This window comes from Aotus nancymaae, unplaced genomic scaffold (assembly GCF_030222135.1).
Source record: "Aotus nancymaae isolate 86718 unplaced genomic scaffold, 86718_ANA_hifiasm-v0.15.2.pri h1tg000006l, whole genome shotgun sequence".
NCBI classification, from domain to species: Eukaryota; Metazoa; Chordata; class Mammalia; order Primates; family Aotidae; genus Aotus; species Aotus nancymaae.
The window spans coordinates 66,844,628-66,867,436 of NW_026988417.1; the positions used below are offsets into that span (position 1 = coordinate 66,844,628).

At 37.5% G+C, this 22,809-nt stretch overlaps 1 protein-coding gene across 3 annotated transcripts in view; it reads right to left on the bottom strand.

The window, feature by feature from the left end:
- Positions 1 to 4,929, bottom strand: part of RASSF6 (Ras association domain family member 6) — a 49,639-nt gene extending 44,710 nt beyond the window's left edge. For all 3 annotated transcript variants that reach the window (XM_012464400.2, XM_064367853.1, XM_064367850.1), the window contains exon 1: positions 4,614 to 4,929. The gene's annotated coding sequence lies outside the window, so the exon portion shown is untranslated. The remainder of the gene's footprint in view (positions 1 to 4,613) is intronic.
- Between the last annotated feature and the right edge of the window lie 17,880 nt (positions 4,930 to 22,809).

The window sequence follows — 22,809 nt, forward strand, 5'->3', positions numbered from 1 at the left end:
TGGTTCACCACCCCCTGCTCTGCATTCCTGCCTAGATGAGGGCTTGCCAGGACTTACCAGTTACCTTGTGACCAGAATGAGGCCAGAGGACAGGAAGTAAATTCTAGTACAAATTAAATCAAACGGGTCAGTCATTTAAAGTAATTTCCTGTTACCCAAGCATGGGTTAATTAAATGGTTATGTGTCTAAAAGTGGAAAATTTGGTTCACTCGTTTGTATATTCAACAAATATTTCATGAGTTCCTTCTCTGCACCTGCTACCGTGCTAGGCACAGAAAATATAGCCTGTATCTATATCTGTAGCCTTTTATTTCTGAGCCATAAGGTGCACAAAATGTCACAATACTCATGATTTTACAAAGATAATTATATATCTTTGTAAATATTACATATATATTATATATAACACAATTTTATATATTATATATACAATTATATATTATATGTAACATATATACATATACATACACACATATATACATATATATATAACTTCCCTGTAGTTAGTTAGCATCTGTATATATATGTATATATACAGTGTGCTATATATACAGTGTGTGTATATATACAGTGTATATGTATATATACAGTGTATATGTATATATACACACACACTGTATATATATACATTTCCTTTTTTTAGAGACCTAGATACTGGATGGAATTATAGATGCTTTGTGTATGTGTGTGTATATATATTACAAATACACAGTATATGTAATATATAATATATAATATATACAGGTGCTAACTTCCCTGTATTTCCCAGCCAAAGACAATTTCTCTTGCTTCTGAACTGTCACAGGAAATTTTCTGTAGCTCTCTAATTACTTCTTTCTCTCTCTAACCATATTTTATTTTAGTTAATTTGATTACTAGATCCTTTAGAACAGAATTATTGCTATTTCATTTTTGTTTCTTCTCAAGTGAGTGAATATATGCAGGCATATAGATAAAACATACACAAAATATTGAATACATCCAACATACAGAGAGGTATATTATAATATTAATAAAATTAAAAGCTAAGAGATTATGAGTGATGATGATTATTCTTTATTTTGTATGTACTTTCTAAGTCATATACAAGGAATATATATTACATCTCTCTCACCCACATCCCCAATAAAAGCTACTTAGAACAGAAAGTATCACCCTAGAATAGCAAGTGTGTATTTCAATTATGAGGTAAGACTATATTAAGGACTGTACACATGGAGAGTCTTTTTAATAAAATATTGTTTCAGCTTGAAGAAGCATTAGAAAGTTACAATTATGTACTCATCTCCAAAACAAAGCTGTTTTCTCAAAGTTATGACCTGGAACTTTGGAGTAGAGAAGAGCAGAGTCATATGCAATTACATCACTTAAAGAAAATGAGACAAAGCATCTATAATTCCCTCCAGTATCTAGTTCTCTAAAAAAAGGAAAAGTTAACAGAGTGATGGTTTCTGGGAAACATTTGGCTTCATATTTTTTCTTAAAATGTGCTTTATTTGCAGAGACAGTAAAAGTAAAAGTTGGCGTATACAAACTATCACTTAATTAAGTGATATTGGTTGCAGTCCACAATTGTTGGTTTTGAGATAGAAATAATGTATTATAATCCTTGAATCTAAGAGAGGACTAAACAGTATATGAATCAAACACCCTTCTATGTGAGCATGCCACTATCCTCAGTTCAAGTGGAATATAATTGGAAATGTCAAACCTTTATTATTCTGTTGCAAATTTACATGGTACCAATGTCATGCATTTTATTCTGCTCAAGGTGCCCTCAGGGAGTTAAAGAAAGCAGAAACAGTAGGAGAAGCAAATATGTATTAAGGCACTTAAAGCATCTTGCTACCACTGGGTCTGGGAGTTGCTGTTTAGTCTGCCAGCAGCATCTTCTGGAATTACTGGTGTGGTGGAGCTTCACCTGAGCTTCCCAGGATAAATTCTAAGGTTGACTTCACAAAGATCACGATTCATTTTTCCTGTTTGTCTACTGGCTGCAAAAGAATTGACACTCTCTACTCTTGAGCTCCTTTATTAGGCTCTGGGAGATGATGAGTTTTTCCTTTAACCATCTATGCTATTAAGATAACACCCTTGTTACTTAAATAGGACAACTCCTAGAAGCAGTGGTATTAGTTAAGTTTGGTAGTTGAGATTACGTTGTGAAAGTGAGGAAATCACTATAACTGATCATTTTAAAGATATAAATTAATTTTTGCAACAGAATAACTTTAGTGTAAAGGGAGAATATTCAGAATTCCTTTCTCAGAGGTTGTAGTTTCAAATGGCCTATACTAAATATTTTAAAAATCTAAGCTTTTATATGAAGCCTATCACTAGCAACTGTGAATCCCCCATCTACATTGTAATAAATGAATCTGTATAAGCAAACGGATGGTTAGCATCAGGTTTCTATTTTAATTAAAAGTATAGGATGCTTCTTATTTTAGAAAATTAAAACAAGAGTCAGGTATAGAACTTTAATTGCATGCCTAAAATACATGTTACATACATATTACATTATGAATATAACTGGAAAAGTTAATTTTTTTATCATTACTGAGTCTCTCTCTGTCACTCTCTTCTCTCTTTCTCTCTCTGATTGACCAAAACATTTAATAGTTTATAATAAAATGTTATGCACATTAGAAATAGTAGAAAAAGTTTATAGATATAAGGTTTATATCTAAATCTATCTAAACAGATTTTAACTAGGAAGACTTACACCCAATTATGTGGTTAAACAGATTAATCTCAAATGAATTTCAAATATGGTTAAGTAAATATATCTCAATTGAGGCTACTATTTTTCATTTAGACATATGTCTATTAATAAATATAAAGGCAAATAACTTGGTTAAAGGATATATAACAACATGTAAATTCAGCATAAAAGTATATTTCGTCTTTGAAAAATGTTTATTGAATATTGAACTCTAACTTATTCTAAATCAATTTGATTCTTTTGTAAGTTTTATAAGGTAGCAAACTTCAGTTAGGTTGGCTTTAGAATTCTATCCACAATTCTCCAGTCAATATCTAATTATAAGCACACTGGAGAATTTCAACCCTGCAATTTGAAAAAAGAATCCATTAAAACACTGATGATATTAAGTTAGGGTATATTGCAAATGATTTGGTTGTTTTATTTAATAAAATAACAAGATAAAAATGACATCAATGGAAATAACTAGTCATAGATACTAAGTTGTTGCCCTCAAGAAAATTAGCAACATTAATATCTAACAGCATTGACAAAAGTGCCCTTTAAGTAAAACTTTATAAAATAAAGCCACCTTCCTGTAATTCAAGCTTAAGAGGTAGAGACTGACAAAACACAAGTATCATTTCTTCATGTTTCTTGTCCATCAACACAAATGAAAGACATCACTTCAATACAAACAATTCAGTAAGTGCTGAAATATAAGGGCATGGATTATACGGTCTAAACTGATGAACGTTATTCCAAAACAGTCTCCTTTATAAAACTCAAATGGCATGAATTCCACAATATGAGATTCTGTGTAACTCTCTTACTCTAAAATTCTATTTTCTTTTCAGAAATAACAGATTAATATAAATGTGAGTTTTTCAAAAGCAAAGTAATCGAGTAGCAAATATGTCTGAATTTGCCACCACATACTCTATCCGAAAAATGGAAAGAAGCCACGTCATTTCGTTGCTACTCAGAGAGGTGATCCTAGCCCACCTGTCACCTGCTCGCCTGGCCCGGACCCACTCTCTGGGAAGCAGTTCAATTCTAGCATCCTAATACAGACTGTCTGGTCTCCCCAGTTCAGCTAGCCCTCCCTGATAATGGCACCTTTGGCAGAGCAGCTTATTCTTAATGCTAACAGGAGGTACCATTTACAGAACACTTGCTAAGGGTTCAGTTCCCATCAAAGAAAGCCCTATGTGGCAGATCCTTCCATGATGTTTGTATAGACAAACTTTTGAGGCTTAGGCTAAGAAACTTGCAAAGGGGCAAACCGATAAGTGACAAAGCCAAGCTTTGAACCTATCACCCTCCTGCTTCAGAATTCATATCCTTAACTCATGGACTCCCGTTTAATTATTTATGATTATTCTTTCATTGTTTGGTGAGAGCTTACATTGAAAATTCAGTTGTTGATTTTTTGGGGAAGGGGATGCTTTCTGTCACTTTGCAGAAACAAATGAAAGTTTAGCTGAACCCTCATTTAAGATCTTCCCAGTGTGATGATTCAACACAATATTCTAACCATAAGAATACTCAGAGGAAGGGAGGGGGGTGTCATCCAGGAGTCTAGTATCTTTGTATGGGTAAGCGCCAGGGAGAATTACAGGTAAAGGACTGATTGAACTAAAGGGAGGAGGGGTTCTGTGGTCACATTTACCTCCAAGCCCTTCTCTGCACCCTTTCCCATCCTTCTCTCCCCTCTCCCCCTCCCACCCTACAAGCTTACCTTGGTTAGGAAAGCATAGTCTGAGAAAATCAAAAGGAAAAGTGATGTGCGGGATACATACATAGACTCAACTTTGCTGCCTATGGATTCTGCTTTCTAATAACTTGCCCTCAACCTGACCCCAGGGAGTGGATTAGAAAGTTCTTTCCCCTACCCCCGTTTTTCACCTGTTATTCACACTGTGAGCAGGAAGAGTCTTTTCACCATCGTTGTTGGGCTGAACTTGCTCCGCGGTTTGTTCCCGGCTGGGTCAGGAACTCTGGTTGAAGGAAAGCGGTGTCCTGTCTCTGCTGGTGCTGGGACTTCACGAGTCACTCACCTGTAGGGGAGGTCCTAGGCCCGTGCGGGCGGAGGGGCGGCGCCTGTCTCCTCCCAGAGCACGGCTCAGCTGGGAGCCTGCAGTGCCCACTACGTGGTCGGCAATCCTAGAGCCCAAGGAGCTGTTAATTACTTCTCCTTTTCTCCACAGCAGGGAAGTGTAAGAAACCTGAGTCACTCCCTGTGCCTCAGTGCATGTTGGGAGTGTTTACTTTCTTTCTTAGGAACAGCTGATAGGTACACTCCTTTGCTCTCTGCCACACTTCTTGAGAAATGAATGGACATTCTAGTTAACGCTTTAACCACGGGATTTGACTGATGCTGATCTCTATTCTCTAGTCCATCCAGACTGTAGGTAGTTGGTCTATGCGAAAAGACACCAACCAAGACTGGAACACCATTAGTCACACGACTTTCTTTTTAAGATTCTTCTTTTTCAATTTGAGATTTGTTAATTTTCTTTTCCTTGTTCTTTTGCTCACACATTTCCCTGCCAGCACTTTTTCACCCAGAGCAGTGTTTCACACTTCAGGGTTCACCAGGACCACCTATGGATTCTACTAAACACAGGTACCCATCGGCCTCTCCACCTGTGAGACTGTGATTTAGTAGGTCATGGGTACACTTCGGATATTTATATTTTCTGCAAGCTCTACAGAAGAAATTGGTAGACATCAAAGTTTGAAAATGAACGCAATAAAACAGAACAGTGGAAATAAATAATAATTCAGTCGCTATCTGCTAGATTGAATTTGGGGGCTTTGTTTTTGCCAATACCTCCAATTTCAAAAGGACACCAAAAAGGCTTTGAAACTGTTAAGTGACAGATGCTGTGGAAATATGAAGTACCTTTACACACACACACACACATTTTTTAACAATCAATTTTATTTTACTGGTTTCCTATGTAAAGCAGCTATTCATAATTTTTTAAATGTAACAGATTATTTTACATATGTAAACCTGAGAGCCCTCAAAAGAAATTCAATTTGATTTCTACAAAGAGTTCAGCAGGCAAAGTTAATATCTGGTATCCTTCCTGTTCAAACTCCAGACAAACAGAATGACTAACCTATCACTCTAGATGTTCAGGTTGCATGTTTGGCACAGCACTTTAGTAGGATCCTATATGTTCAAAAGGTGAGGCAGGCCAGGGACAGTGACTCATGCCTGTAATCCTAGCACTTTGGGAGACTGAGGCCAGTGGATCATTTTAGCCCAGGAGTTGAAGACCAGCCTGGGCAACATGGCAAAGCCGTGTCTCTACAAAAAAAAAAAAAAAAAAAAAAAAAATTAGACCAGCATCGTGGCATTGTACTGTGTGCCTGTAGTCCCAGCTACTCGAGAGGCTGAGGTGGGAGGATCACTTAAACCTGGGAGGTTGAGGCTTCAGGGAGCCAAGATAGCATCACTGCACTCCAGCCTGGATGACATAGCAAGACTTTAACTCGAAAAAAAAAGAAAAAAATCAGGCAGTTTATCTATTTTACTTGTGTTGTGTAAAGACCAGGAACCATTAGATTTATCATTCTTTGAGCTAATGGTTTTATTGGATCACAATCAGAGATTTTATAATCTTATGTAAGGACATGTGTGACTTAGTATTACTCGCAAATATTAGTTTGATTGTCATGCTGGCTCCATAACTCTGGTATGTGGCTGTTGGTATGGACTTACCTTTGAATGATGACTAGCAGGACCTGGAGTGGTTACAGCACTAGGCTCCAGAATGTCTTGCTCAAATCCACACTCCATTGTCTGTGCTTGAAGTGGATCATTTGCTTATTGTCAGTAGCAGGGCAATATTCTTTCTCATCTTTTATTGGCAAGCATTCCTGAAACCTTTATTCTGATTATTGCTTTCCAACTGGTTTTCTTTAGTTCGAGGCTTAGTGACTTCTTTTGTTTTTTAGTATTGTATCTGTTTGTAAATATGTAATTTTTATTTGGTAATATAAAAAGTATATAATTGCACACATGTAATGTGGAAAATTTGAAAAACATAGAAATGCAAAGGACAAAATCACCTGTAATTCCTTCTCTCAAGTATAATTATCATAAACAATTTGTTGAATGTATTTATTGACTTATTTTCCCTGTGGATGTTTATCATAATGCTATTACATTTGGTTTGTTGGTTTATAGTCTGTTTTCATCACATCAAACATAGTATGAAAAATTTACCACAAATCAGTCAGTTTTTTTCCTGCAGTGTAATTTTAACTAGCTGCTTTGTATTGCAGCAAATGAAAATACCATTACTTATTTAATCATTATGATAAAGTTGTATTGCTATAAACAACACTGCAGTGAATGTTTACATGTGATTGCACGTAACCATGACTATACCATTTAGATACATTTCAAAATTTGAAGTTGCCAGATGTAAGGCAATGTGCATTTTAAAGAATTTCTCTCCTTTAAAAAATTATCATCAGTTTTATACTCCAAGAGCAGCTAACGTGGGCTATTATACTTATTTTAAACATTTATTAGTTTGAAAGGTAAAAAATCCATATCTTATTTTAAATATATATATTTTTGTACTGGTAAGTTTGGATACTTTAGACTTTGCATTTTTGCTTTATTGTTTATTGGACTCTTTATTCATCTTTTTCCTTATTGATTTATACTCTCTCTTTGCACGTTAAACAAATCAACTCTTCATCATATATGTTGTGACTATACTTTCAAGGTGATTTGTTTACCTTTTAGTCTTGTTTATAGAATTTTTGACATATAAAAGTTTAAAAATTTAAATAGTCAAATCTGTTATTTTTCTTTATCAGTTGCATCACAGTTTTATAAAAGCTTTCCCATCCATAGAGTATATAAATATGTACATATATTTTTTTCTTTTAGTTTTTCTAAGATTTAGATATGATTTATTTATTAAATTGAACATTTCAACCCATCTAGACTTTATTATGTTAAACACTATGAAATTTAGATCTAACTTAAGTTTTCTAAGTTATTAGTTTGTTAACCAAGTCACATTTATTAAATAACTATAGATTATAAAATTTGAATCAAGGACCATGTCTGTCTTATCCTCTATTTTATCCTCTAAGCTTAGCACAGTGACTGGCAGGCCCATGGTTGCTCAGATTAAATGTTTAACTAGCACTCTTGACTTCTTTCTTTCCCTTTTTCCACCCCCAGTAAATCAGGAAGTTCTGGTATCTCCACTGCTACCAGTTTACATCAGGCCAGCATCATCTCTTGCTTGGATACCACAAATGACCTCCAAACTGGGCTTTATGCCTCCACTCTTATCCTACTACAGTCCATTCTCCACCTGTAGCCAGTGTAATCTTTTATAAGCAATATCCAGACTACAATACTACTTCTGATTTTCTTTGTTTAAAGGCTTTTTAGTGGTTGCCTTGCACATCTGGAATAAAATTTAAATCTGAATTGCTTACCATGCCCTACAATGCCCTACATAACTGGTTCAGACCTGCTTCTTTGACCTTAATGATTTTCTGCTTCCTTGGTACTAACTCTAAACTTTTGCCCTGGTTGAATTTTTGGAATAAACGAAACTTCCTGTCTCACTACCTTTGTGTTTGATATTGACTCAGTTAAGAAAGCTCTGCCCTGGTCGTAGGTAGTTTCTTTTCATTATTCTGTTTTTTTTCCTCAAATGTTACCTCCTTAGAGAGGCTTCCTATGACCACTCTATTTGAAGAAGGCTTCCAATCTTTCTCTATCATAGCATCCTGTTTCATTGTCTTTGTGGTAATTATCATTAGCTAAATGTGTTTTATTGTTTGGGATTACCTCTTTATTTTACGTCTTCTGTCATTAAAATATAAACTCTAAGAGATCACAAACCTTGACTTGTAGGTTCATTCCTCTATGCTCAGTGTCTAGAACAATGTGTGGTCCCCTGAGATTCAAGGAACACTGAGACATGAACAAATAGTAACAATAAATAAGTGTTGAGTAAATAAACATAGATCACCCTGTATCTTGATTTGAAATGACACTTTTATCAAATACTACGGGCATACGTATTTTTTGCCTTACACTTCATTTCATATCTGAGGCTATGCTTAAAGTGTATGTACTAAGGAAAGGAAAAAGGAAGCAGAAGCAGTGTAGCTCCAAACAATGAGGGGACTACCAGTAAAAATCTCGCTGGAAAATTGCCTTAAGGAGGAAGCCAGGCCTTCACTAGGAGGCAATGTGTTAATTACATTTTCAATGTGTAAAGCTTAGAATAAATACATTTTACAACTGGAAATTTTTCCCATAAAGATTTTAATAAATTACAGCAACCATAACAGATTAAGTTTTTTGGGAAACCCTCAACCATTTATCTTGAACTTGAAGAATAAACCATTACTTCCCGTTTCAGATGAGAAACGTGTATTGCTTTTATGTGAAAACAGACTTTAGAAGTTTAATAATAATAAAAAAGAACTTTATTGAAAAAATAAAGGAGGAGAAATTTCCTTTAAAAACGTACACAGAACTTTAATTTTAAAAATGCTGTTATCAGCACATCAAGAAGGTTATCCTTCACGATCAAGTCGGTTTCATCCCTGAGATGCAAGTCTCATTCAACATATGCAAATCAATAAATGTAATTTATCACATAAACAGAAACAAAGACAAAAATCACACGATTATCTCAATAGGTGCAGAGAAGGACTACAACAAAATTCAACAACTCTTCATGCTAAAAACTCTCAACAAACTAGGTATTAATGGAACATATCTCAAAATAATAAGAGCTATTTGTTACAAACCCACAGCCAATATCATACTGAATAGGCAAAAAGTGGAAGCATTCCCTTTGAAAACCAACACAAGACAAGGATACCTTCTCTCACCACTCCTATTCAACATAGTATTGGAAATTCTGGCCAGGGCAATCAGGCAAAAGAAAGAAATAAAGGGTATTCAAATAGGTAAAGAGGAAGTCAAATTGTCTCTATTTGCAGATGACGTAACTATATTTAGAAGACCCATCTTAGCCCCAAATCTCCTTAAGCTGATAAGCAACTTCAGGAGAGTCTCAGGATACAAAATCAATGTGCAAAAATCGCAAGAATTTCTATACATCAATAACAGACAAACAGAGAGTCAAATCTTGAGTGAACTCCCATTCGCAATTGCTACAAAGAGAATTAAATACCTAGGAATACAACTTAAGAGGGACGTGAAGGACCTCTTCAAAAAGAACTACAAACCACTGCTCAAGGAAATAAGAGAGGACACAAACAAATGGAAAAACATTCCATGCTCATGGTTAGGAAGACTAAATATCATGAAAATGGCCATACTGTCGAAAGTAAGCTATAGATTCAATGCTATCTCTATCAAATTACCATTGACTTTCTTCACAGAATTGGAAAAAAAAAACCCTTAAATTTCATATGGAACCAAAAAAGAGCCCACATAGCCAAGACAATTCTGAGCAAAAAAACAAAAACAAAACAAAACAAAAACAAAAAACTGGAGGCATCATGCTACCTGACTTCAAACTATACTACAAGGCTACAGTAACCAAAATAGCATGGTACTTGCACCAAAACAGATATATACACCAATGGAACAGAACAGAGGCCTCAGAAATAATGCCACACACCTACAACCATCTGATTTTTGACAAACCTGACAAAAACAAGCAATGGGGAAAGGATTTCCTATTTTCCTATTTAATAAATGGTGTTTGGAAAACTGTCTAGCCATGTGCAGAAAGCTGAAACTGGATCCCTTCCTTACGCCTTATACAAAAATTAACCCAAGATGGATTAATGATTTAAATGTAAGACCTAAAACCATAAAAATGCTAGAAGAAAACCTAGGCAATACCATTCAGGACATGGGCATGGGCAAAAACTTCATGACTAAAACACCAAAAACAATGGCAACAAAGGCCAAAATAGACAAATGGGATCTAATTAAACTAAAGAGCTTCTGCACAGAAAAGAAACAATCATCAGAGTGAACAGACAATCTACAGAATGGGAGAAATTTTTTTGCAATCTACCCATCTTACCATGGCCTAATATCCAGAATCTGCAAATAATTTAAACAAATTTACAGGAAAAAAAACAAACAATCCCATCAAAAGTGGGTGAAGGATATGAGCAGACACTTCTCAAAAGTAGGCATTTATGCAGCCACCAACAAAAGCTCATCACCACAGGTCATTTAGAGAAATGCAAACTAAAACCTTATTGAGATTACCATCTCACCTCAGTTAGAATGGCAATCATTAAAAAGTCAGGAGACAACAGATGCTGGAGAGGATGTGGAGAAATAGGAACGTTTTACACTGTTGATGGGAGTGTAAATTAGTTCAACCATTGTGGAAGACAGTGTGGTGATTCCTCAAGGATCTAGAACTAGAAATTTCATTTGACCCAGCAATCCCATTACTGGGTATATACTCAAAGAATTATAAATTATTCTATTATAAAGACACATGCACACATATGTTTATTGTGACACTGTTCACAATAGCAAAGACTTGGAACCAACCAAAATGCCCATCAATGATAGACTGGATAAAGAAAATATGCACTGTAGAATACTATGCAGCCATAAAAAACGATGAGTTAATGTCCTTTGCAGGGACATGGATGAAGCTGGAAACCATAATTCCCAGAAAACTAATGCAAGAACAGAAAATCAAACACCACACATTCTCACTCAAAGAGGTAGTTGAACAAAGAGAACACATAGACATAGGGAGGGGAACATCATACACACCGGGCCTGTCGGGGGGTGGGGGGCTAGGGGAGGGATAGTAGAGGTTGGGGGCTTGGGGAGGGATAGCATTAGGAGAAATATCTAATGTAGATGATGAGGTGATGAATGCAGCCAACCATCATGGCACATGTGTACCTATGCAACAAACCTGCACGTTGTGCACATGTACCCCACAACCTAAAGTATAACTTAAAAAGTGCTATTATTGATGTACAATCATTTTAAAACTTTTAGATAGTTGGTGAATTTTGTAAAAGCCTTGCTTTTCTGTAGTTATGTATCATAAGCTTCAATAGCGACTTTTGATTTAGACCATGATTTGTCATGATGATGAGGATAAGTACAACACAGCTGTTTTCACAACTTGAACAATAAAAATTATTTTCATTAATTAATGAAGTTATTTTTCATTTCCAAAGCTTTTTCTTCTCTAAGAAACAGTTTCTTATCTTTAATATAGACTGTTTTCACTGACGTAGTGGATAGTGGAAATAATCTAGTTTAGTCATTCCTTGAAAAAATTAATCTTTTCCAAGCAGATGCAGAGATGGTAATACAAAGACAAATGAGACAAAATCGCCTCTCTCAAGGAGCTGACAATCTCCAACCTCAAGAGAATAAATTTAAAATCATACTTTCAAAATTCAGTGACAGAAAAAAACCTAGATTGTAATGATGTTTTGATGATCTTTAAGAGGTACAAAGATAAATAATTTTTTTAATGTGAAGAATTATTTACAAATAAATGAAATGGGCAGTAATCGTTTCTCACCCCCAATGTTATTGCCTTTTAAAATTGGTTATTTTGTATAAAACATAAAGAAATTCAATGAAATGTGACTGTGATTGCTGTTTTTCAAAATATGGCACTTAATCAATTTTGATTTTTTTAAACTGTGTTAATTTTCTTATTTCATCTTTCATTTTATTTTCCCAAAATCACATTTCATTATGTATATTTGAGGTTTGCAACAAGATGTTATGAGATACATACTGAGAATAAAATAGTTATTATGGTTAACATACCTATGATTTCACAGTGACTTTTTTGGTGACAAGAACAGCTCAAATCTACTTATTTAACAAAAATTCCAAATATAATACAATTTTACTAGCTATGGTCCTCATGTTGTTCATTAGATCTCTAGACTTGTTCATCTTACATATCTGCTACTTTGTATTCTTTGATCTACATCTTTCCATTCCTTCTGCCCTTTCCCTCCTGTCCCTGGCAACCACTTTTTTATTCACTTTGTATTTTGACCATTTTTTCTTTTTTAGATTCCATATATAAGTGAGATAGTGAGGTTATGCAATGTTTTTCCATTTGTGTCTGGCTTATTTCACTTAGCAAAAGGTCCTCCAAGTACATCTATGTTGATGAAAAGGTCAGGATCTCCTTTTTTAAGGCTAAATAATATTCACACACACACCAAACTTCATGCCAGGGATCAAACCCACTTGTTCATGACGTATAATCTTTTTGATGTGTTGTTAAATTTGATTTGCTAATTTTTTGTTGAGGATTTTTATATCAATGTTCATCAGAGATACTGGCTTATAGGTTTCTTTTCTTGTGGTGTTTTAATCTGGCTTAGGTATCATAATGATGCTGGCCTTTTAAAATGTGTTTGGAAGTATCCCCTCTACCTCTATTTTTTGGAAGAGTTTAAGAAGTGTCACTAATAATTATTTAAATTTTTGGTAGAATTGATCCACGAAGTCATCTGGTCCTGGGCTTTTCTCTGTTGGAAAGTTTTTAGTTACTTCTTCAATCTCTTTATTTGTTCTTGGTCTGTCCAAGCCTTCTATTTTTTCCTCATTCAATCTTGATAGGCTGTGTTTGTCTAGGCATGTATTTATATCCTCTAGGTTACTCAATTTGTTGCATATAACAGTAGTCACGTATGATCCTTTTTATTTCTGAGGTATGTTTAATGATGCCTCTACTTGCATTTATATTTTTATTTATTTGAGTCTTCTTGTTTGCTCTTTTTCTTTCAAGGTTTGTCATTTTTGTTAACTTTATCAAAGAACCAGTTTTGCTTTACTCCTTTTTTTTATGGGTTTTCATCTTCTTTTTATTTCTTCTAAAAAAAAGGGATACATATGCAGAATGTGCAGGTTTGTTACATAGGTATACATGTGTCATGGTGATTTGCTGCACCTATTGACCTGTTCTCTAAGTTCCCTCCCCTCGTCCCCCAGCCCTCAACAGGCCCTGGTGTGTAATTTCCCCTCCCTGTGTCCATGTCTTCTCAATGTTCAACTCCCACTTATGAGTGAGAACATGAGGTATTTGGTTTTCTGTTCCTGTGTTAGTTTGCTGAGGATGATGGCTTCCAGCTTCATCCATGTCCCTGTAAAGGACATGATCTCATTCCTTTTTATGTCTGCATAGTATTCCATGGTGTATATGTGCCACATTTTCTTTATCCAGTATATCATTGATGGGCATTTGGGTTGGTTCCATTTCTTTGCTATTGTAAATAGTGCTGCAATAAACATATGTGTGCAAGTGTCTTTATAGTAGACTGATTTATTTTCCTACAGGTATATACCAAGTAATGGGACTGCTGAGTCAATGGTATTTCTAATTCTAGATCCTTGAGAAATTGCCATACTGTCTTCCACAATGTTTGAACTAATTTACATCCCCACCAATAGTATGAAAGCGTTCCTATTTCTCCATAGCCTCGCCAACATCTATTGTTTCCCCATTGCTTGTTTCTGTCTGGTTTGTAGAAGATCAGATGGTTTATTTGGTATATATTGGCTCTGATCTTATTTTTTCTTTCTTTACTAACTTTCAGTTTAGTTTGTCCCTTGTTTGCTTGCTCCTTGAGGATGAAGTTAGGCTATTTATTTGGGATCTTTCTTCTTTAATGTAGGTATTTATTGCTATCAACTTTCCTCTTAGAACTTAACTTGTTGCATCTCACAGGTTTTGTTCTGTTGTATTTCTATTGTTTGCTTCAAGATCTTTTCAATTTTTTTAAAAAAATTCTTTTTTGACTCATTGGTTGTTCTGGAGCATGTTGTTTAATTTCTCTCTGAAAGGGAGAGTGCAGCAGCAACTGAGAGGGGTAAAGCAAAGCAACTTGCCCCCACAGGATAAAGTGTAGAAGCAGCTTGTTTCAGGAATGGCAAGCCACCAGGTGGGGGTGATATAGCAATGATAAATCCTCAAGGATGGATATTGACCCCTGAAGCAGTAGTTCTAGTTTAATAGTGGCATAGCACAGTATCAACACAGACCATGGGGAGTGGGCCACAGTGTTGGCAACTTCTCTAGGGCAGTGCAGCTCTGTGGACTCCAGGCAGCTCCCTCAGCTGGGCTTTGCTCCTGTGATGCTGCAGGAGTCCCCAGTGCTGAGGGACCATAGGTGTCCAAGGTAGTGATGGGGTCTGCTGGGTTCCTTTAGTTTACATTTTCCCTGCAGGGAGAAGTTCCCTGTTTGGAGCCGACTGGGGAGTAGGGTAGCAGCAGCTATGTGTTTCTTTCTCTTTTCTGTGTGGCCATCCTGGGTTTCTATGCTCTACAAAATTTCTGCTGCTCCTTTTATGTGTTCAAGCAGTCTCCTTTACTTATTTTTATCAAAATATAGTTGTTTATTTGTCTTTGTGGGGTAATTGAATACAAGAGGTCTCTACCTGGCCACTTTGCTCTAGCAAATTTTGATTTGTATTCTGTTTATTCCTTCTTTTTAAACACACACGCACACACAAACACACACTTTTTAATATCATACGAGATAATATAAAGTTTTTGAAAAATAAAATAAACAATAAAATGTTATATAAAACATTTAACTCCAAGGGCCAACAGCTTGTAAGAAATGTAGGTCAATGTACTTTCATCTGAATATCAGCAGTTGAATGATACTAAATGTCATTGTAGACTGAAAATTCCTTAGGAATGTATTGTTATAGTGACAATATTTACAAACAAAAAATTGGAATATTTTATTGGTCTTATATGGTCTGAAATCTGAGATAAAATACATGAAATTAGTATTTCACTAGATAATCATTTATTTAATCATCCTGTTGCTTATAATACACATTTGGCTCAGTAGTTACACTTGAAGGTATGTGCGGGTATGGATTTTTAATTTTTTTTTACTTTTTAATTTAGAAGTGCTCATGAGTATTGACACACTTAGAATGTTATGAGGACTTCCAAGATGGCAGATTGAAGGCAGTGTTAGCCTGTCTCTCCCATCTGGAAAGACGAGCATGCAGAGATTCACACTGTGATTTTTTTCAAAGAAGCAACACAGGAACTTAACAGGAAAACTGAAAGAAACCAAAAGACACTTTGAAAGAAGTGGCAGGCTGTGGCCTACAACATGAGCCAGGTAGAAAACAAGAAGTCCCTATAGTGTGAGAGGGAGATAAACTGCGTCCAGGATATATGCTCCCCCTGGGAACCCTGCAATCCAGGCTGCAGAGGAAGGCCTTAACACTACTTAGCACTGGAACTGATTTAGGGAGCAGTGGGGAATATAAAAGTAAGAGCAGCAGCAAGAAGAGCCTTTTTTGTATTCCCAGTCACCATGATGGACAAAGGGAAGCTATTTCTGATTCTGCCTCAAACGGGACCTTGCAGAGAGGTATGCCAGCTATATTAGGCAGTGGTTACAGGTTGAGAAAAGCTCCCAGCTGAAATTCATGACATATTCTCAAGTGGTAATAAACTCCCCTGGCCATAACTGGGAAGTGTGCTGCAGCCATAAGCACAGGAGCTGGGTGCCCCAGCTTTGCAGGTATGACCTAAAGCCATGGTTGGCGTCTCTCTGGGAAGGCTTATGGCTTGGGCATATTTGAGTTCTGAGTGCAGACTGCCTGGAACCTAGTTAGCTGTTGCCAGTGGAACACTGAGGGTGTGGAAACTGCCTCACCAAAATCTTGGGAGCTGAATGGGTCTTACTGCCATCTGCTACTCTCCACTCTCCATGCAAACTCTTCTGTGCAGCAGAGACAGTTCCACAATACCCTCTGGAACTAATACCCCAGTAGCCACAGCACTGCCTTCCGACCCCCACAGGTGCCACTGCTTTCCCTGCACACACAGAGCCAGAGCACAGACCTGCCTGACCCAGCCCCAACCTGGTTTGCCCCTCCATCCACCCTGGTAGTTTAACACAAAGGACAGAAACTTTTAGGCGTTTCATGGCCTCACCTGTCACCTGAGAAACCAGAGTACCTCCCCTGAGTAACAAGGCAAGCACAAATCCTACCACCACTACTATAGCTGGTGCTCTTCTGCAAGTTCCACCTCTTGGTTAGAGGCCAACTGACACAGTCCATTACAGCATCTCCAGGTAAACTAACACTGTGCCCAGTAAAGATAAAATGTGTATGTGACCTCAGCTATCACCACGGCCTGCAGCAACTTGACTAATCAGGAGGTCCCGAGTCTGTCCATGTGACCAGTTTATTACCACTACAACTGGTATTTCAGAAAGCAACTCGCTAAGGCTATTTATGACTAAGGAATCTGATAGAATGTACGTCACTTCCCTGCCACTCTCATCAGTGCTGATGCTGGTACCTGTTGCTGGGAGACTAGAAGACAGGTCACATCACAAGATCCCTTGCAGACATTTGCCAGCACCAGCCTGGTGTGTGGCATTCCCACTAGATGGTTACATCCAGAGGAGCAGAAGCATTCACAGTAGTCTGGCCCTCAGGGATTCCTACTTCTGTGGGAATGGGAGTGCACCATGTCAAGGGAATGCCCCATGGGACAAAAGAATCAAGATGGCAGGCTTTTTGAGTCCCAGAACTTTCTGTGGGTGAGAAATTACTTTTGGCAGAGGCATAGGTGCAGTGCTGGGCTCAGTGGGAGTGGGGAAAGTCTGCAGTTCTACCCTGACAATCAGGCAGCCCTGGTGCTTCTGAAAGATCTTGGAGAAGGAGACTTTTTTTTTTCTCCCATTGTCCATCACTGCAGACACAGCTGAGGTTTTGCCTATGGGATCTCAGCATGATTACACCTATAAGTAGCCTTTCTGAAATACTTCAGGATAACTGAATTTCCTGGTACAGAAGATACAGAAGGAGTACCTTTTGGGTTTAGGCTTGCATGAGGAGTAGAGTTGCAATTACTCTTTATTTGGAATATCAGCGTTCCTGCAAATGAAACAGGTATTCTGATCGAATAGTCAGAACCCTGGGTGAGGAGTATGTCTAGGAGGTGAATAGCTTTCCTGCTGGACTGGCAAGAGAGTTGAGGTGCTGTCACCATTCCCCCGATAAGACCTCAGTGCATTTCACTGAAAGATCTCCCAGCCACCTCTTTCAAGGCTGAAACCTCTGCCCAATATTGGGTATTGCATCTACCCACCTGCTTTAGCCAAAACTAGTTTGTACACAGGGATACCTCCCCGACAGGCCTGAAGCCTAAACTATTCAATGCAGTATATAAAATATTGGGGAAAATGAATAAAAAAGTACACTTAATGGGAGAATGAGATAAGCTTCAAAGATCTCTGCCATTCTGACTTCATATGAGAAAGTGAACTTGCTCATGCACTGTGCACATCACTACTACAACCAGGATCTGAGAAAGCCATCATCCAAAGACTGTATAATCAAAGAACCCATACAGACTCTTCATCTTTGAAAGCACCAAGAACTGAATTAGGCCACAATAAACTATAAACATTAAAGTCACATCCTTAAGGGGGAAAATAAATTTAACAAAAATACAGTCAAATAAAAAATAAATTTAAAAATAATAAGAATAAATAGTCTACCTAAATGAGAAGGAATCAGGAAAATAAATCTGGTAATACGACAAAACAGGATTCTATAATACTCCTAAAAGATCACACTAGCTCTCCAGCAATGAATCCAAACAAAGATAAAATCTTTGAGATACCAGATAATGAATTCAAAAGGTTGATTATTAAGTTATTAGAGATACCAGAGAAAGGTGAAAAACCAACATAAAGAAATTAAAAAACAATTGAGGATATGAATGAAAAGTTCTCTAAAGAGATTAATATTGTACAGAAAAACCAATCAGAAATTCTGAAAATAAAAGACAATTTAGGAAATTACAAAATGCAGTGGAAAGTTTTAGCAATAGACTAGACAAAGTAGAGAAAAGAATTCCAGAGCCTGAAGACAAGTCTAATTAACCCAATTGGCCAAAAATAAAAAAAAGAATACACACACATCTTTATCTATCTATCTATCTATCTATCTATCTATCTATCTATCTATCTATCTACCTACCTACCTACCTACCTACCTACCTATCTGACAAACATAAACTGAGGGCAACTGAAATTAAGTGTGGGATGGGGAAAGAATAAGAAGAGTGGTGAAAGCCAAAACTATAGATTTCAGATAGATGTGGAGAGAGAGCTATGACAGAAGACAGGTACATCAGATGGAACATCTTTACAAGCTCAAAAGTTGAAAGACCTTGCAGTATCATTCAGCCCAAGGCCTATGTTTTGCAACTGTGGTGGTCATGTCATCTGCTAGTCTCCATTTTCTTGGCATTTCTTTATAGGTTATTAATTTAAAGTTGACTCCTTTTCCTGAAGTGTCACGAATATGTTGGAGGTAGTACAGCACATAGAGGGCTCAGCTTTGAACCTTGGCCAAATAGAATTTGACTTTCAGCTCTGCCTATATGGGAAAGTTAATTAATGTGACCTGTATTATTGAGATCCTACCTGTCCCTGCACTACTTTCTAGTGACATGATAGTAAGCAAAGGACACCTATAATATCTGCTTTTATGGAACTTAGGTATCAAGTGGGAGATAGGCATTATTTAAGAATGACACAAATGAATTATAATTTCACATTGAAATAAGGTCCCAGCTTTGTTAATGGGAGTGTGGAGAGTGTCATAGTCAGAAGAAATTAATTAATAATTAATGGAAGTGTGGGGAGTGTTATAGTCAGAAGAAACAGCATTTGCAGAAGATTTGTGGCAGAAAGGAGCAAGGAACATTAAAACCCTGAGAAAGAGCAGGTGAAGACAGTGAGAATGCAGATTATATGTAGATTAGGGATAATAGCACACAAGATTATTTAATGGATTAGTGAGAACATACGATAATCTCCAATCAGTAGTGGCTACTCATTAAATGGTGGCTACAAGGATCATTTTATAATTGCTGAGGAGGTGGAGACAGTTCTTTGAACTACATAATGTCAGATCTACCTTCTCTTTAACACTCACCCTTTAAGACAGACCACTGGCAGATAACTATATCTCAGTCCTACAACCCTGAAATGCCGAGCAGATCTGTAGTTTGTGGGGAAAATGGAGAATTTTCTTTGTGTCTTGGGCTAAACAGAGGCCTGTTAGTAGAAAAAGGTATGTTGAGAAGGCGTGGTTAAAAGGAAAGAGGAAAGAAATCAAAGAATCTTAGTTTTCGAAGTCTTTTTTCTCTTCCCAAACATGTTTTGAAATGTGTCATTCCATTCCTCCAAACTGCCATTTTTTATCCTTCAGGCAAAGGTTTTAACCTCCTAACGTGTTTCTGCAAGCAATGTTCTGAACAAGGAAGCTACTGTAGAAAAAATTTTTCCAGCATTATCAGTGGAATTGAATTCAACTGCATAGTCAGGTAGTCTTGCCTGTCCAGTGACTTTTAAATGGACTCCAAGGAGAGGGCCAAGGACTGTGGCCCTCACAGTCTCAGACCAAATCCTGTCTTTATTCCTGGCTTCTCTGTACTTTGGTTGTCCAATCTGATGAATGGGGAAAATGATGAATATAGTAATACCTACCTCATAGAATTGTTATGAGAACTAAATGAGTAAACACTGTAAATGTGTAAGGCCTTAAGAACAGCTCCTGGCACAGAGTAAGCATGTGCAGGTGTTAGCTGGTATTATGATGCCTGAAGTGCCAGTTTTGCTCTCCGTCCTTCCAACATAGACGCCTGCACATCCACGTGTACATACACATATATAAAAAGAAATAAACGTGTATATATAGAAATGCACACAAGATTTTTATGATCCTGTCAGGAATTACATGTTTTCAGGGTGTTGTATAATTAAAAAGGTTTTGAATTTAGTTAATTTTCAAATATTTTAGTTATTAAAGACAACAGATGAAGAAAAGAACAATGTTTTAATTTCTATAGCATCTTTCTAGGACCTATCATAACAGTTAGTGCATGAGGTAGGTGGAAAGGAGTGAGAGAGGATCATTTTGGGGACAGTTTTCCTTCCCTTTCATTATATGTGTAAATATCAATTCACGTCAACTTTACCTGTCATCCTGTGGCCCTGGCACCCACCCCAGCAAAATGAAGGCCGGAGGAGAAGGTACAGAAGATAGCAGGGAGGGGGTTGAGAAGCCAGTGCATTCCTTGTGCTTCCCGTGTCCAGACTAAAGTCCTGTGACCACCTTTGTTTGCAGAAGGCTGAGCTCTCCTGAGTAGGAACTCAAGACTTTTTTCCAGTCTTCAGGTTTCTGAGTAATCTTGCTTTGGTTACACAAGAAGGGATTAACGACACATTAGCACTTCTCCAAACACCACATCAGCTATTATCAGAAATAGCTGGTTGACTTTCTTAACTTCATTGTTCTGATAATACAGGACTCAAAACCAAATTTGTGAGGTTCACATTTCCACTGCAACCTTACAGCCAGAGGGTCACCGTGTTTCCTGTCAACCTGCCACTGTAAGGATCTGTGTTTTTGCCATTCTTTTGTGAAGTTGGAGAACTCGAGCCTGCAGGAACTCATGCTCAGTGATGTTGAAGCAGCAGTTCCAGCACATATGTCACTCATGTCTCATTTCCATACATGTTACTACTCGAGTCCTATTCATGGCTCTCTATGTTGCCAAATTCAACACATTTTCTTGGCTACCACTGACATTTGTCATGTTCCCAACTTCCTTTGCTCTAATAATTTGTTTTCACCTAGAAACCCTTACAAAAGGAAATGTGAACATTCATAGAGGACTGAAACGTGGGCTCTGCCTGGGGTTAATGGTAACGCCCATATTTCACTGGAATTTGTTCCTTAACTACATAGCACGAGAAGTCAGTCCCCAGAAAAATCCCTTCCAAGGTTTTCTAGATTTTCCTGGGGGATTTCAACTTAGTCTTCCCATATTCTTCTCCCTGTCCCCCATCTGCAACATTTTAGTCCAAGCCACTTCCCATTCTCCTGGATTTCTTCATAGAAAGGCTCCCGTTCAAGTCTGAGACAAAGGTGTTTTATCCCTGGGCTTTAAAAACTGTGAACCCTGCAAGGGCCAAAGTGGCCCATACATCAGCGAGGAGAGTGTTCCTGGTTCCCTTGTGTGCATTGCTACCAGGCCCAAATCCCACTGCTTGAGTCCAAGGCCTCAGAAAGTTCTTTCTGGAGAAGACAGGCCCCTCATCTGCCTCTAGCAGTCCTTCTCTTCAGTCACAAATCTGTTATGCATCTAAGAAATAAAGTTCAGACGTCTGGCTTCTGGTCTGGCATGTAAAGAGCTTGGAGTTTTTTACTTTGTCCTAACAACAGGTAAAAATCTGAACAAACTGACTCTTTTTAAATCCATCAGAAAAGTGAAGTTACAGAGTAAACTGCTGCTTCCCAAATTTGAGAGACACAGAGGCAACATAGAGAATCACAAATTACCTGAGCAGAAATCCACTAGCAGAAACCACTGTGGGCAGCAGTGCTGGGTATGGAAACCTGAATTGCATTAATGAAATGCTGGAGGTTCAGCATGGACAAGCTGGGAGTTAAAAAGTCTGGGGTAGGGGACAGTCATGGGGAGGCTCCCACCTTCTGTGAGTTTTACTCTAGGAGCTCCACCAGGTTCTCATGGTAAATGTTGGAGAAAATCTCACTCATGCTTCCAGTAGAGGAAGGAGAAATACACCAGAGCATTCTGTTCTTAACAATGCCTGCCCTTAAGAGAAACTATTTTACCAGAGCCTATCTGCTGGGGTTTTTATCAAAGCCCAACTGACTTGGGAGAAGGGAAATGTTCAGCTCCAGGCTCCCAACAGCCTTCCACGTGAGAGAAGAAAAATACCTGACTCTAGCATCCTCTAGCCATGACAAACCACATAAGAAGGGGAAAAATTGAGACACACGTGTGAAGTTCAAGCATGGGGCACAGGCTTACAAAAAGCTTGAAATTGAAGCACAGTACTATCAACTCTTCCCCTCCCCACCTTATCACTATGTTACAAATGGTCGATTAACTGAAGTTTCTTCTAGTCAGTACATCATGTCTACCTATTCTGAAATAATTACAAGGCATATTAAAAGGCAAAACAAACAGTTTGAAAGGACTGAACAAGCATCAGAACTAGAGTCAGA